Genomic DNA, 5,612 nt, shown 5'->3' on the forward strand with positions numbered 1-5,612 from the left:
CTTTCCAGGAAAAGCACCTCTTCTAGGTACCACGTTGCCCTTTATCTTTCAATTCCAAATGGCTTGTTTACATCCCTTTGGCTTTGGCTGACCCCCATCTCATGCCTGGAGAAGGAGATTGCAACCCACTCCAGTATTCTTGCCTGGAGAATTCCATGGACAGAGGATCCTGGTAGGCTACAGTCCATGGGGTTGCGAACAGTCAGACACGACTGAGCAACTTCACTTTCACCTTTCACTTTCATGTATTGGAAAAGGAAATGGCAACCTGCTCCAGTATTCTTGTCTGGAGAATCCCAGGGATGGAGGAGCCTGGTTGGCTGCCATCTATGAGGTCACACAGAGCTGGACACGACTGAAGCGACTTAGCATGCATGCACGCATAGAAGGAAATGGCAACCCACTCCAGTATTCTTACCTGGAGAATCCCAGGGACAGAGAAGCCTGGTGGGCTGCTGTCTGTGGGGTCGCACAGAGATGGACACAACTTAGCAGCAGCAGCATCCCATGCCAATAAAGCCCTTGACCCTGAGGCCACATCCCCACACAGGACCCAACACTGTCCTGTTGGTTCCCAGTTCCTGCACTTCCAGCTTTATTCAGTGTTTCAGGGGTTGGAGGCGAGTTCTTTATTGTTTTCTGGTGATGCCACTCAGCTGCTTTATTTTTTTCTGGCCATGCCACTCAGCTTCTGGGATCTTAGTTCCCTGGCCAGGGATGGAACCTTCGCCCCTGGCAGTGAAAGCAGAGTTCTAACCACTGGACCACCAAGGAAGTCCCTATTTGATGTTTGTTAAATGGCTTGATCTTTAATTACAAGCAATCACACAGAAATAGAGCTTCCCAGGTGACTCAGTGGTAAAGAAACTGCCTGCCAATGCTGAAGACGTGGTTTTGATCCCTGGGTCGGGAAGATCCCCTGGAGAAGGAAATGGCCACCCACTCCAGTATACTTGCCTGGAGAATCCCCATGGACAGAGGAGTCGGGGGGGCTATAGTCCATGGGGTCACAAAGAGTTGGACATGACTGAGGGACTGAGCACATGTTAGAAGCAGATAGGAGAACTTACTGTCTGTCCTCTGTAAAGAGAGGCATTGAGGTTTGCAAAAGTGGAAGATAATGCTGCTTTCCGTTTTCATTTTGGAAAATATAAAATTAACACATTGAATGCCAGTCAGTGTAACTGGCATAAACAAGCAGCAGGGGGTAGGGCATTTCGCAGGTCTTGATGAGTATTCAGGGATCTTGAAATCAAAATGTTTGAGAACTGCTCTGTTAGTACGTCTAATCTTCATGAGTAGTGCTGGTGGTCGACAGATTTAAGAGATGCTATATAATTTGCACCAGCCTGAAATAAACTCAGGTTCATACAGCAGATGTTTTGAAGATAAGCACTAAGAGCTTTATCAGTACTTGTATTATAATCTCAACTCCTGTTTCAAAGACAACTGAAGTTGACCGTGTGGACTTGCAGCTTCCATGCTCCCACCTAGAATCTCACGTACCCACCCCCTCCCTGTGGTAGGCAGGAATATACACCAGGGTTCAGCCTGGTGGTGCGGTCAGTCAGACACTAATCCAGGTGCTGCTGTGAAGAGACGTTGCAAGTGGAGTGAAGTACTAGCTGGCAGACCTTAGAAAGCTGATGTGGGTGGGCCCCATGCAACCACAGCAGAAGGGGGCAGGTAGGTGTGAAGGACTGGATGTCCACCTGCTGCCCTGAGATGCAGGGGCCGCGTGCAGGCCCTGAAGGCCTCTAGGTCCTGAGGAAGGAAACGAGAACTCAGTCCTAAGCTGCAAGGAACAGCTGGTCCTTAAACACAGGTTGGGGCGCTGACCATCTGTGCCGTTGAAAATGCAAGAAAAAATTACAGCCTGTCCTCCATGGGCTCGGTTCTGCATCTGAGCAGCCAACGTCAAACATGTAGTACTGTTGAGTTTACTATTGAGAAATCTCGTTTGCGAAATCTGCAAGAGGACCCTTGCAGTTCAAGCCTGTTGAAGAGTCAACTATATCTGGAAGCGGATCCTCTCCAGAGCCTGGCCAGCCAGCACCTGCACTTGAACCTCATGAGACCCAGAGTGGAGGAACCAACATGAGCCAACCTGGGCTTCCAGTCCCCAGAACCGTGGGGTCATACATCCATCCTTAAGCCACAGAGTTTGTGCGTGTCTCTCACACCAGCACTTTCTGGGCACCCGACAGGGTCACACTTCTGGATTCTTGTGGCCGGTGGGCCATGTAAGCAGCCCGGGCCCGTGAACAGAAAGAAGCATCATTTCCAGGTTAAAGCACTGACTCACCATGCAGGGCCCTGTGGGGCGCTTTCCTCTGGGCACAGCCAGGGCCTTGCTCCAGGGCGGCCTCCAGCCTGGCCCCTGGAGGTGACAGTGACAGGAGTTCCTGCCAGCAGCCACAGGCACGGAGCAAGAGCGAGCTGCCCTCGGGCAGGGGTGGAACCTCTTCTCTGCGTCCTCACCCTGCCCCCTTGAAAGTGAAAGTGAAGTTGCTCAGTCGTGTCTGACTCTGTGACCCCATGGACTACAGCACGCCAGGCCTCCCTTTCCATCACCAACTCCCGGAGCCTACTCAGACTCACTTCCATGGAGTCAGTGATGCCATCCAGCCATCTCATCCTCTGTCGTCCCCTTCTCCTGCCCCCAATCCCTCCCAGCATCAGAGTCTTTTCCAATGAGTCAGCTCTTCGCATCAGGTGGCGAAAGTATTGGAGTTTCAGCTTCAGCATCAATCCTTCCAATGAATGTTCAGGACTGATTTCCTTTAGGATGGACTGGTTGGGTCTCCTTGCAGTCCAAGGGACTCTCAAGAATCTTCTCCAACACCACAGTTCAAAAGCATCACTTCTTCGGCGCTCAGCTTTCTTTATGGTCCAACTCATATCCATACCTGACCACTGGAAAAACCATAGCTCTGACTAAACTGACCTTTGTTGGCAAAGTAATGTCTCTGTTTTTTAATATGCTGTCTAGGTTGATCATAGCTTTTCTTCCAAGGAGCAAGCATCTTAATTTCATGGCTGCAGTCACTATCTGGAGATGGTACCCAAAAAATAGTCTCTGACCATTTCACCTCACAAAACAGGACAGAGCAAAGCCCTCTGGGTCCTCAGCGCGGGCTCCGCCGCCCCTCTCCTCTGCAGCACCCGTGAAGGCAGGTTGACACATACAGTCAGAAGCAACCACAGCTCAGCCCCCTGACCAGCACCTGATGACAAGCCCACACCCATCTGCAAAATAACGTCACTTTCTTCATTTTGTAAATTTCCCATTGAGAAGAACTAGAGGGTGTGGGTGGTCAAGAATCCACCTGCCAGTGCAGGAGATTTAACAGACAGGAGTTTGATCCCTGAGTCGGGAAGATCCCCTAGAGGAGGAAATGGCAACCCACTCCAATAGTCTTGCCTGGGAAGTCCCATGGACAGAGGAGCCTAGCGGGCTACAGTCCGTGGGGTCACAGAGAGTCAGACAACTGAGCACCGAAACCACGACCACCAGAGGTCAGAGCATTAGGGCAAGTTTCCCAAAGCCACACAGGAGCTTGACACGCTGGGGCCTGGATACTGGGACCCCTCCCCGCCCACCTCACTCTCATCCTGCTCCACACCTGCCTCTGCCCACGTGGGGCACAGCCACCTGGCAGTTGGTTCCCAAATCCCAAGGTCCACGTGGGGCTCTACTGCCCACCCACCAGGAGGCCTCCACTGGGCCCGCCCTGGGGTGCGCCAGGGACCAGTCAGTCCTGACCAGGGACCCCCTTCAGTTCAGGCTCACTCAGCCTCCTTCATGGCAGGAGGACAGCTGGAGGGAGGAGGGGCTGGGTTCTGGGAGAGCTCCCTCCTAACAGAAATTGACAGGATTTCCCTCCCTCCCCAGGAAGCCTGGAGGAGAGAGGCCCAGAGCAGCAGGCACCTACCACATCCTGACATCAGGAAGGCCCTGAGCCACTCCTGGTCCGTTTAAGGGTGTCTGGGGGAGACTTCACCATCAGTCTCTTTACTGTTCAGTCACTCAGTCATATCTGACTCTGCAACTTCATGTACTGCAGCACACCAGGCCTCCCTGTCCATCACCAACTCCGAGAGTTTACTCAAACTCATGTCCATTGAGTTGGTGATGCCATCCAACCATCTCATCCTCTGTCATCACCCTCTCCTCCCACCTTCAATCTTTCCCAGCATCAGGGTCTTTTCACATGAGTCCTCTCTTTGCACCAGGTGGCCAAAGTATTGGAGTTTTAGCTTCAACATCAGTCCTTCCAGTGAATGAAGGATGGACTGGTTTGATCTCCTTGCTGTTCAAGGGACTCTCAAGAGTCTTCTCCAACACCACAGTTCAGAAGCATCAATTCTTTGGTGCTCAGCCTTCCTTATGGTCCAGGTCGCGCATCTGTACATGACCAATGAAAACACCATAGCTCTGACTGTCTGAGCCACTGTTTGATAGTGGGCCTTTCTGTTATTTGCAGCCTAAGAAGACCTGATATTCCAGGCTGGACCCAAACCAAACTCTGGTCCCCACAGCCCCACTTCTCTGTCGTATCCCTGCTCCTGCATGGTCTCGGCGACTCCAGGTGACCCTGTGTCCTCCCCGCTCCCTTTCTAATGCTCTAGAGCCACCCTTCCCCTCCCTGCCCCCACAGGGTCAGGCCTGCACCTCTGCTCCCTGGCCCCCTCGCTCTCCAGAGGGGCCGGCCCTTCAGCCCTCCAGCCCTGGCCCCTCGGGTGCCCTCCAGGAAGAGCTTCAATCAGCCGCCACCCCTTCCCTGGGCTCCTGCAGGCCCAGAAGAGAGGTTCCCTGGGGCTGAAGGGATCATCTCACTCCCTGTCTTCTAGAAGAGAAGGGCCCCGATTCGCCCTTACCCCAAAACCCCAGCTCTGACAAGAAATGGTCCAGTAGCCCATGCACCTTGGGCCGAAAGCCCACCTGCAGCTCAGTACGCAAGCAAGCCCCCTTTCCCCAGCTGGTGAGGAGCACCGCCTGCAGGGCCCAGGCCCCCGGGGGAACACAAGCAGCCTTCAGTGTCTGCAGACCCCAGGGGCAGTGGGAGGGAAGGTTGAGGACCCGGCTGGCTGGAAAGTCTCCAAGTTGCAGCTGAGAAGGACGGCTGCAGGTCTCATGGCATCAGCAGGGTACGGCCACGGCATGTGGAGAAAGCCACAGATGCGAAAACTCAGAAGCTGTGGCCACCCGCGGCTACCGAGGCTTGACTCGGGAGGCGGCTCTTTAGGAGCTAGGGCTTGGCTTTGATGTTTTTTAATGAGAATCATTTTTTAAGCCCTTTATTAAATGTGTTACCATATTGCTTCTGTTTTATGTTCTGGTTTGGGGGCCACATGGCATGTGGGAATCTCAGCTCCCCAACCAGGGATTGAACCCACACCCCTCTGCATGAAGAGGTGAATTCTTAACCTCTAGACCACCAGGGAAATCCCTTAGCTTTGATTTCATTTTAATGAATTTCAATGTAAACACTGAAGCTTCACCCCTGACACCGCCAGCCTCCCGGTTGAATACAGGAGCAGTTTTTGATGCAGCTCCAACCCCGGGGGCCCAAAAATGGCCATGTTTGAAAAACCACAAGACAGCCAGG

The sequence above is a fragment of the Oryx dammah genome, unplaced genomic scaffold (genome assembly GCF_014754425.2).
Source record: "Oryx dammah isolate SB20612 unplaced genomic scaffold, SCBI_Odam_1.1 HiC_scaffold_20, whole genome shotgun sequence".
NCBI classification, from domain to species: Eukaryota; Metazoa; Chordata; class Mammalia; order Artiodactyla; family Bovidae; genus Oryx; species Oryx dammah.